This window comes from Paramormyrops kingsleyae, chromosome 22 (assembly GCF_048594095.1).
Source record: "Paramormyrops kingsleyae isolate MSU_618 chromosome 22, PKINGS_0.4, whole genome shotgun sequence".
Classification (NCBI taxonomy): domain Eukaryota; kingdom Metazoa; phylum Chordata; class Actinopteri; order Osteoglossiformes; family Mormyridae; genus Paramormyrops; species Paramormyrops kingsleyae.
Window position 1 is genome coordinate 14,763,582 of NC_132818.1, and position 12,163 is coordinate 14,775,744.

Here is a 12,163-nt window from a genome sequence, read left to right on the forward strand (position 1 = left end):
TGAAAACCTAGAGCTTCACATCCTATTCAAGATAAAGAACCAGGAGAATAGGCATCATTAAATATGCAGCGGGTGTGGGCGACGGAGGCTTCAGAGTGGAGCCTGCCATGTTTGTTTTGGAACGGTCTGGCTGGCCATGTCATCACCCGTGTGTTTTGGTTCTGGACTGGGGCTTTTAAGCTTTTTGCGGGAGGGCTGTGCCATGGGTCGTGGTGAGCGGGGGGAGGAAGGTGGGGGAGGGGCCTGGCTTGGACTAAACCGTCCCAAGATGGCCTTCAACTGACTGACTCGATTTAAGGTAATTGTGGCATGACCTGAGCACGTGTGTGTGTGCGTGATTGTGAGTAGGTGTCCACTCCAGTCACTGGTGATCAAGAATAGTGCATAAAAAGCACATGGTGCATCATATAAAATATTACCTGTTTACCACAACTTGTAACCCTGTATTGGATAAGTGGTTAGAATATGGATAGATTTTTTTTCTTCAGTATTCAGATGTGCAATGTGAAACAACCCAGAAGATGCATTCCATACCCATTTCATAACGTAAAATCATGATGGCCTTTTCTCTGAAAGGACGAAGGGTATCTGTGCTCTTTTAAGTTGAGAAGTATGTTTGTTTATAGTGTTGATGTCACTGTTGTATAAAACTAGGGTGTAGGCATAGGTCACGTCAGTGTAAGGTTCATGCTATGCATTTCTATCCATCCATCCAACCACTTAGCAGGACTGGGAGGCTTAGAGCTAATCACAAGAGGCAAAGGCCCTCAGGTTGTGGCAAACCCTAGGAAGTATGCCAGTTGTTATGCATTTAAAGTACTTTTTTTTTGGTAGTTATCGATTGGTTCGTAGCCGTTTTTATCTTCTCACATCCTATTTTCCGTTTGTTTTTAATAGACACATATTGCCCACCAGAGGGCAGTCCAATACCACAAAAGAAATTGGTATGCGATTCACTGGTCTTTAAATCATCAGCTCAAGTCATCAAGGGTAGACACGTGACTCGCTTTGGTCCTGTGGCTATAGAGATCATTTTGTTTCCTTTTCGTATAAGCAGTATGGGCTCTAATTTGTTATTGCACGACCTTAAATAAAGTCTTACGAGGGTGACAGCTCTTATTTTATATATCGTCCCAGACTTTTAGTTAATCATGGTTATGTTTTATCTTTATCACATTCATGAACACAGTTCACTTAAAGAAGGTGCATCGAACTGGTCTTACCGCTCCATCCTCCGCAAACTCATTACCGTCCAGCTGTATGAAAACGCTTACGGCTTAGCCAGCGAGTGGGCGCTTAATGGAGCGCCATCTGCTGGTGGGACCTCGGGAACCACAGCTCAGGAGGTGCGGTGAAAACGTGTAAAATGACTTTGGGGGTATCTTTTGTACAGTCCTGTAGTTACTCTAAATGCAACACACTTATAACCCATTGAATATTGGAATGCATCATCTGAGCATATGTTTTTTTTTCTCCTTAAAAATCGACGTTAAATCATATTTCTTTTAATTTATTTTCAAATGTACACTTGAAAACCATGCTCAGCAGAATAATCTTTACAAAGTAATATCTAATTGTTAAAAGTATGATGGTTGTTTACACATAACAAACGAATGCAAAATATATAGGCTTAGAGAGTGCTGGAATACCTTCGGATATTTTTAGAAGTTTTCGTATTAATGTTTAATTAGTTCTCATCGGATTGAGTACAGACAAGCTATTAAATATTAATATTCGGCTGTGTCGTAAACTTTTAGAATATTAATTAGCTATCGACGACTTAACATGATCCATTGAAATGGAACCTCAGTAAACATAGTGACTAACAACCATAAATCAGTGAAGACACAAAGCCCGCTTTAATGTAAAATCTATATGATCTGCTTTGTGTTTTAACTGTTTTCAATTCCATCCTATTTGACAGAATAGATGTAAAATAATAATAACAATAATAATTATTATTAATATAATTATTATTAATAATAAGTTCCCGGAAAACAGGTAACATTTCTTTTCTGGAGATTTATATCGCAACCATCCGTATCAAATAAACACTTCACCTTGAACTGCTTGGAACAGGAACTGTTATAATCGTCTGTGCAATAGACTCCCGTGTATATGCAGTAATATAGACCGTATATTAAAAAGACTGCTAGGGTTTTTCATTCATGATTTTCAATAATATGAAATGACTTACTGCAATATTGCATTGAAATAACGCCGAAAATCGCTGTAATGAATGAGAAAGAAAGCGAATTTAGAACATTTGTCCAGCAGTATAACGAACGTAGTCGTCTATTTCCGCGTCGCTTTACCACAGCATGTGCTTCAAACTGCAAGCTGCAAACTGTCACAAGAGCAATTAGAATATATGTAGTATTACAAACAAGTGCAAAAAACAATAACATTCATCTAAACATATCTGTTTTTTGGAATTCTCAGAAGTCACATATTTGACTTAAATGGTAAGCAACCAGTTATCACTGGTAGTTTTTAACTTTTGCTTAAGGTTTTTTTTATCATTCATTAAATTTCCAGTTAGTAAACATTCATATTTAGACAAGATATGATTAAATATACACACATCTATAGAAGTTGTGGCACCAGTTACAACAGTCATATAATTTACACTTAAACCAGTAGAAGAAATCAAACTCACCCACTATTTATGGAGAATGCTCTGTGCGGCTCCCTGTTCCCCGGGTATATTTTGGCTAACTATGGATTTGTTTCTCAGACACAGTTTAGTAACAGCTCAGCCGTCCTGCATTATTTATACAGGCTTGAACCAAAGAGATAGCATTACGCTAAGGCAGTATAGCTGATACATTAAGGTGCCTTCTGCAGTTATACTGGAAAACTCTCAGACACATGTTCCATTTGGGCTCAGATCATACCAAGCACCAACAGAGGGGCAATTATTTTTTTGCTGTGACTGATGGGAAGACATTTGAGTTTCCTCCTTACATGGTAAACTAGGGAATGCAGACGTTCATGGACACCTGTGACTTCAGTAACAAACGAGCACCCTGTTCACAAGTGGGACATCTGATGGGAGAATTCTACCTGACATTCGTGCTGCACTGTTCCAACAAAGCAAACCATTGCAATTTACCAGCTGGCAAAAAAACAGTAGACTTTTCTAAAACTGGGAGTACAATTCACTCCAAGATAATGGCAAAAAGAAGTGAGTGCGACACCCTTTTGGAATATCAGTGAAGAAGCGGCACGTCCATCAATCCCGTGAGGTTTGCTGAGTCGAATTGTGTTTCTATTTTAATTAATTGCTTGGACAGTTTCGGTTGCACTGTGTGTGTGTGTGATACCCAGTGCTTTTCGTTAAGCACTTCCCCCATGGAACATTCTACAGACAGGATGCTCTTGTATGATTTCGGTTTTTCTCTTGCTGACAGACAATTTGCAACGCAGTGAGCCAGTGTAGCATGGTCTTTGCGAGAGGCTAAAATGCCTGGCAAAAAAGCCGACCCCAAGGCAGCAGCCAAGAAAGACAAGGATGAGGGGAAAAAGGGCAAGGAGGACAAAAAGGCTGCAAAGGAGGACAAGAAAGATGCAAAGGAGGACAAGAAGGGCGGGAAGGATGACAAGAAAGGGGGAAAGAAGGAGAAAGATGCGCCTCAGAAAGGAAAAGGCAAGGATGACGGAAAGAAGGATCAGAAGAAAGGAAAGGCAGCAGCTAAGAGTGAGTCCGAGGAGGGGTCTGAGGCTGACGTTGTGAAGAGCGAAGCAGATGAAAGCGAGGCAGAGGATGAGGAGGAAGAGAGGGATGAAGAAAGCGAGATGGAGACTGAGGATGACAGGGGTAAAAAAGGCAAAGGGAAAGGCGCCTCTAAAGCCGCGGCGAAGAAGGGCAAGTCCAAGTCCAAACATGTTCAATCTGAGGAAGAAGATGAGGAAGAAAGGACTGAAGATGATGAGGATGAAGCGGAACAAGGGAACCGTAAGCGTGCCAACCTCAAGGGTACCTCCAAGCCTGAGGAGAAAAAAGGGAAACAGAAAGGAAAAGAGGTTCACCTAAAGGGGACTTCAAAAGCCATGATGGGGCTAGCAGCAGAAGGCAAGGGAAAGCCCCAGAAACCGGAGACTAGGGCACTCCCAGGCCTGTCAGGCCTTTCCACCTCAACAGCGTTACCTATGGAGGGGCTGAAGAACACCTCAAAGCTTTTCATGGGACTTTCAAATGACAAGAAGAAAAAAACCTCAAAGAAGAAACTGCAAAGTGCCACCAAGATGTTTGTGGGCTTCGGCAGATCCAAAAACCCTCTGGCAAATAAGAAAAAGGGCGTGCTCAAAAACACGTCCAAATTCATGATGCGTTTCCAGAGTAGCGAAAAGAAGAAAAATGAAAAAGAAAATGCAGCACCACAAAAGACACTCTTACTGTCAGGTCTGGGGGCCAAAGCTGGAAAAATAGGAGCTGATAAAACGTCCGGTTTAGGTGGGAAGTTTAAAGGCTTTTTTGGTGCAAAAAAGTCCATCCAGCCGGGCTTTAAGCACAAAGGGATTGTTTTGGGGAAAATTGCAGGTGCGACTAACTGGCTAACAAAGAGGTTTCTTTCAACAAAGGGAAAGCAAAGTTCTCTTGGTCGGCATGGGAATGCCCGGATGTCCCGAATGGGAGGGAAAAGGTTACCGGTGATGTCTCAAGATGAAGTTCGCCAACGCAGAGCAAATATGGGAAGATTTCGTGGTTTTCATCAAGACAGATATGAAGATGATGCTTATGTGGATGAGTATGAGGACGAGTATGACTATATGGAAAATGATTATGAAACGGACAGATATGAAAGGCGCACCTCTCAAAGGCGATTCATGCATGACGATTACGATGGTTATGAGGATGATTATGGCACAGGACCACCGGAACATTATTATGACTATGAGAATGATGCAGACTATTATGATTACCCTATACATGACCAGAATGGGTACTACATGGACGGAGGAGATTATTTTGAAAATACTGCAGGGTATGAAAATGGCTATGAATATTATGATGATGACATGGACTACTACGACCAATACCATACACAGAATCAATATGATTATTTTGAAAATGAAGGTGAATACTATGATTTTAGACAGCAGGGAATTGATGAGTATCAATATTATGCAAATGATACGTGCTATCATGATGGAATGCAATACCCATCTGTAGATGAATATGGATACTACGTAGGGGACGTAGGGGAAGGCTATGGGTATGGTTATGAGCAGAATGGTTATTATGAAGATTCTCAAAGTAATTTTGAGCAACCCTATGGAGAAGCTGTATTCTCAGATCCTTATATGGCTTATTCTGCTTATGAGGGCCAACAGAATCCAGAGTACCAATTCAATTACAGTGAGTATGGCGGAACACCATATGTTGAATCTGCATATAATGCTTACCAGCCATATCCTTTTATCATGGAGGACATCATGGAGCAAGTGGAGCCAGACATGTTTGGTGATGATCATGGGTACCTTAGCACAGAGGATGCTGGAGTCCCGAGTTCACTGCAGTTCAGACTTCCCAGACCTCAAGTAAAAATGTTTGGAGAAGAAAGACTAGATGTTCTGCCTCCACCTTCTCCCCAGATCGCTCTAAATGATTTTGGAGAAATTTATCAGGTGCCTTATGAAAACCCTCCATCCTTTCCCCCTTCACCAGCTGTATTTCCTCAAAATTTTCCTCAACAGCCTGAGATCTCCCAGAGACCACTTTCTCCTACACCAGCAGGTATGCCTTTCAATCAAACATTTTCTCCAGCACCAATGGCACAACAATTTGGAAGCCCTGTTCTCAGCAGGCATCAGATTCCATCATCTCCTTTACTCCAAATGAGACAGTTTCCTTCTGAAATCCCACCACCACCAGCAACATATCCTTTGGGTCCTGTAGGTCCAGCACAGCTTTCAAGGCCGCAATCTCCACTTGCTCCCATGAGACAGTTTGCAGATCCAAGTTTTGGTGGACCACTAGTTCATCATTCAGTACCTTCAGAACATATGTTGCCCATGGGTTTGGAGCAACCTCTTGAAAGAGTAAGTTCTCCATTACCTTTAAGAAGATTAAGTCCCCTGCCATCTCCACAGCTCACTATAAGGCAACAAAGCAGTATTCCTCCATTCAGAAGAGGACCTTCACCACAGCCTTCAGTAAGAAGATTTATTGTCCACCCTGAAGAAATAGAACCTCCACTTTCGCCAAGGCAACCAAGAAGGATGCTCAGTCAACCCTCTTCTCCATCAGCACAACTGCATCGACGATCATTTAGAAATAATTCTCAGAGACCTCCATCCGTACTATCCAGAAGAGAAGTCAGCCCTCCTCCCTCTCCACAGCCTTCAAGAAGGAGTCCATCTCCCCAGCCCTCAGTAAGACTAAGGTCTCCACCTCCTCAACCAAAAAAGACAGCCTTCGGTTTAAATAGACAACAAACTGGTCTCGTTGCTAGAGTGCCTTCCCACCAGCGCTCCATTCGGAGAAGTCCTCCACCTTCACCACGTGGCTCTATACGAAAAAGAAACCCACCATCCTCTCCACAACCACAACTGAGACAAGAGGCCCATCCACTCCCTGTTAAGCCAAAATCTCCATTTAGGCCATTTGGTGGAAAACAGTATGACAGATCAATACCATCAAGCCCTCTTACCAAAAAGCTGAGTCCTTTTGGCAAAAAACCTACATCTCCTCCAGGCTCATTTAGAAGACTGAGCCCTCCTCCATCTCCTCAGATGGGCATAAGGCGCACAAGCACTCGGCGGCAGAGAGAACCAGATAGACCCTCATCACCCCATGCTTTTCAAAGGCCACCATCTCCAAGTCCATCTCGAAGAAGTTTTGTAGATGGACCAGGACCTCAGCGGCCATTGTCACCTCCTTTACCAGGAGGTCGAAGACCTCCTTCCCCTTCACCATCCAGATTATCTAGCAGAGCCATTATTGAGGAGCAAGATTTTCCACATCGCCCTTTACCAACCAGGTTTAGAGGATTTGGACATAACAAAGTACCTATGGGAACTGTGAAACCTTCTACAGTGAACCCTTACATGCAGCGAATGGGACGTCCACGTGCACCTTTGACACAAAATGTTCGCCCATTTAGGCCATCTGTACATAGCACAACAGGGCCTGTAGGTGCTGGGGACCAACACATTACAGCTTCTCCTCAGCTGTCAATAAGAAGTGGCCCTCATCCTGCTGGAGTCCATGAGTCAAATATGGGATTGTCTCCTGTGAGCCCTAGATCAGTAAGCTTCCAGAGGCCTGTTGGTCGAGGTCACCCCCTTGTGGGAGTTCCTCAAGTTCCCCCATCTACTCGGCAGTCTATAAGAATGGCAGTTCACCCAGCAGTCTTCAATGATCAGCGTCCATTGTCCCCACAACCATCTTTGAAGCGGATGGGGCCACCATCACCCCAACTATCTGTAAGGCACTCACTAAGTAGACCATCCTCACCTCAGCCTTCAATAAAACATGGCTCACCCTTGCCCACAAGGTCCCCTTCCCCCAGGGAACTCTCCTCCCCACTTTTAAATGGTTCCTTGACTAATCAGTACCTTAACAGCACTTCTTATGCCTCACCATGTCCGCCTGTGGTAGCAGATTATAACCTGGCTAATAAACCAAGAAATTCTCCACTCCTGGCAAATGCCATGCACAACCCCAGTCTTCACAATGCATCCTTCAGATCACCCTTTCAGAGTGGCACACCTCTAAATTATCCAGTGAAGCAAAGTCAACCAATGATGCAAGCCAGTTCTCCAATGCTGTCAAATGCCCTGCAAAATCCTAATGTACGCAATGCGTCCTACAGCTCACCATTACAACGACATACTGCTCTTTCATCCCCTATGATGACTGAGCACAACCAGCAAATGATGCAGGCAAGTTCTCCAATGCTGTCAAGTGCTCTGCAGAATCCTAATCTTCGTAATGCATCCTATAGCTCGCCACTACAGAGAGTCACTTCCCCATATCCTATGGCAGAAATGGATCCTAACCAGTCAGTCATCCAAGCACATTCTCCAATGCTGTCAAATGCTTTACAGAATCCTAGTCTTCGTAATGCATCCTTTAGCTCACCATTACAGAGAGGCACTTCCCCCTATTCTATGGCGGGAATGGATCCCAACCAGCCAGTCATCCAAGCACATTCTCCAATGCTGTCAAATGCTTTACAGAATCCTAGTCTTCGTAATGCATCCTTTAGCTCACCATTGCAGAGAAGTACTTCCCCTTATTCTACAGCTGGAATGGATCCCAACCAGCCAGTCATCCAAGCACGTTCTCCAATGCTGTCAAATGCTTTACAGAATCCTAGTCTGCGCAATGCATCTTACTGCTCCCCATTGCAGCAAGGTGTCTTCCCTCATTCTTCAGCAATGACAGAGATTGAGCAACCAGTCAATCAAGGACGTTCCCCACTCCTATCAAGTGCATTGATGAACCCTCACCTCCAAAGAACTTCTTATAAATTGCCAGATGGGTCAATACTATCTAGACACCCTGGACAGAAGACGGAAGTTTCTTCCCCACTCATGTCTAGTGCTTTGCTGAACCAAAACCTTCGGAATGCTTCCTATCGGCTGCCCGATGGATCAATCTTTTCCAGGAACCAAGGAAGGCAACAACCCACCTCTCCACTTCTATCCAATGCGCTCCAAAATCCAAATCTTCTCCAGGCATCTTATAAGCTGCCTGATGGGTCAATACTTCTACGAAGCAATGCAGTAGTAGAGCAAAACACTTCACCTCTTTTGTCAAATGCTTTGATGAATCCAGGCCTTCGTATGGCTTCCTATAAGCTTCCAGATGGGACAATAATGTCCAAAAACCAGAAAGCACAAGCCTCTTCTCCTCTTTTGTCAAGTGCTTTGTTGAATCCAAACCTTCGCCAAGCTTCCTACAAGTTACCTGATGGGTCAATCTTATCCCGGAAGTCTGCAAATGAACAACCTTCTTCCCCACTTCTGTCAAGTGCTTTACTGAATCCTAGTCTTCGGCAAGCTTCATATAAGCTGCCCGATGGGTCTATAATGTCCAGAAAGCAAGGAAAACCACAAGAAACCTCACCCCTCCTGTCAAGTGCCCTCCTGAATCCAAATCTTCGAAATGCTGCTTACAAGTTGCCTGATGGGTCAATCATGAAGAGAAGTAAGAAAGGGAAGGAACCTTCTTCTCCATTCCTTGGTAATGCATTGCAAAAAGCAAACCTGCGCATGCCATCCCTCAAGCTCCCTATGCAGCTAGGAAGGCGGCAAGGACCTGGAGAGGACGAAGGTAACCCAGATGATCCAGGTGGACGCTATGCAGTGGTCATGCCTCAGATGCAAGGGCTGAGGTCATCCTCTCTGCATCAGCACTGGGCTCAGAGACACATTGTAGACCCTCAAGAAGCAGAGGATATGTGGGCTTCAGAGAGAGTTCTTCCTCACCAGACAGTCCAGAACCTCACAAAGTGGTCCATGTACAAAGATGAGGAACTAATGGAGAATCTCAATCCCCTCGATCCAGGTAGTGAGGCATATATCCCAGAACCTGAATGGTCACCAAACAGGGAAGGTGAACCAGAAGGACGATGGTATGATAAGGTAACAAAAACATCGCCCTGAAATATTTTCTAAAGCAGTGATTCTCAAAAGTTTTGGACCAAGTATCACTTCAGATTAACCCAAAACAGCCAAATACCCCATGGGTAAAAAAAAATCACAGTGACCTGAATCACAACGTCTTTTCGTGTAATACCTGGGGGCATTCTGAGTACCCCTAGTGGTCCATGTACCACGGTTTGAGAACCACTGCTCTTAGGTACAAGGTTCATTGTTTATTTCTTTGTTTAAATGTATTAAATGTATTTTTTACAATTAAAAAAAATAACATTTTAATGCATGTTAGTAGGTACAGATTTTTTTCAGATTTTGGTGGTATGAGAGAGTAAATTGCAGCTTTGCACTTGGCTCTCTGCTTCTTTTGCCTGCTCCCATGAAAATGACTGAAATGCTTACGGCATTAGCCACATTTGTAGGTTTCATGATGGGAAAAGTTAATTATTCAAACTCATGGCGGGAGAGATTAACAGATTTATCGTAGACGAAAGCCTAATTTCTCCCAACACTAGTCAAAGGTCCTTTACATTTTCAAATAAAAATGATAAATTCCTATTTAATAATGCTTGTTTAGTTATTCTCCTTGACATTTAGCCAACATGAATATTTTCACATTAATTAAACCCGCCATTCCACACAACAGTATGACAGGCTAACCGTATAATACAAAACAATACATTGCTTTTACTCAAAGTGTATCGATCACTGCACCGAGCAATTTTAAAATGCGTATTAATATCAGAGAATAGTAGTAAGAGTTTGGATGTTATGGCTATGTGTAAGTTTCCTGTTGCGGTGCAGCATGGCACAGACGGAGAAAACAGGTGACGATCCACTTATAGTTCCAGGACAAAGGGATTTATTGGGGAAACTGAACACACTGGGTGAAACTACAAAAAATACAATGAGGGGTCAGAAAAACAAGGCTATGCAGCAATCCAGGGAGTAAGGAAAACACAATGGTTGAAGGAAGTGACAGGGAGGAGGACAGGATGGCTAGCAACACCTGCTGGCCAAATGGGGAGGTGACAGGAAAGGCAGGGTTGGACAGGTGCTGGACCCTGACAGTTTCCTCTGGGTTTTCCATTTTTTTCCTGCAGTCCAGAACATACATTTAGATGAACTGGTGTCTCAGATTAGATTAATTGTTCATAGAGTGTGCGTGTCTGTGTGTGTGTGTACGTAGGTATGTGCTTTGCAAATTCCATTCAGGTTGGACCCCTGCCTCGTGCCTGCTTCCTGGGAAGGGCTCCAGACCCCAGTGTCACCTTCTACTGGAGAAGTGGTTATGGAAAGTGGATGAAATGTGTATATATATATATGTATATATATATATATATACACACACACACAAAGAAATACAAATACAAAGAAAAAATACAATTTCAACTTCGCTGTAGACTCAAATTGACCCACATGCGGTTACACATAGTATCATGATTGTTGGTTTACAATTTTCCGTTAAGCTAAATGTTGATATCAAAACAACGGAAGTCATGTCACATCACAGATTTTGGGATTCCCTTTCGTTCGATCTGTTCCGATACCAAGCATTTTCCATAAACACCAAAAGCTGAAAGCCTTGCTTTTTCATTCAGATGTACTCCATCCGAAGTTTGCCGACAATGCACTACAGGGACCGGCCAGAGGAAGATGGCGTTGAGGACATGACCCAGCTGGAGTGAGTCTGGATCTCCCAACATTGCAAACAGTTCTACAGTGGCTTCCCTCTCCCATGATACATACATGTTCTTCCTTTTGTCTTTTACAGAGAGCTTAATGAAGGCTCTGTCCTGGTAAATTTGAAGACAAGGTTTGACCGAGATCTGATTTATGTGAGTAGGACGAATATGCTAAATACCCACCAGACTTTACTCTTTTTCATGTTGGTTTACATGCTCACTTTTAAGTTAAAATACTCCTTTGTTGTTCTTGTAGCATTATGACATTTCCAATGCTGTCTCTATGTCTTCAGACGTATATTGGCAGCATTCTGGTGTCTGTGAACCCCTACAAGATGCTGAATATATACGGGACGGACATGGTGCTGCAGTACAATGGGCAAGCGATTGGAGAAAACCCCCCGTGAGTGTGGCCCCGCCCCCGGGGAGGCGGGGCTACCTGCTTCTGTTTACCCCAACACATGGAGTATTCCATTGATATGCTCTTGCAGTGATAATGCATTTTAGAGTTTTGTCGGTGTTGATTTTGCATAGTTAATCTGTTATTAATTACATCAATTAAATGTATTACATCATGAAAGGTTCGACAGCTTATACTGAACTGAAGGAAGCCCACACAACTATGAGTGTTAGAACAGAACAAAGTATAATGGATCTTCATCAAACCTTCTTCAAACCTTGTGTGAGCTAATGTACAGTTAACATGCCATTAACTTATTTCTGATCACCAGTGAAAGCTAATAAATGACCACCTTATACCATTTTGAAGCTCTGTATAGTATACAGCTTTGGAAAAAATTAAGAGACCACAACAAAATTTTTTGTTTCACTCATTTCTCAACTTATGAGTTATGTGTCTCTTCCGTGCT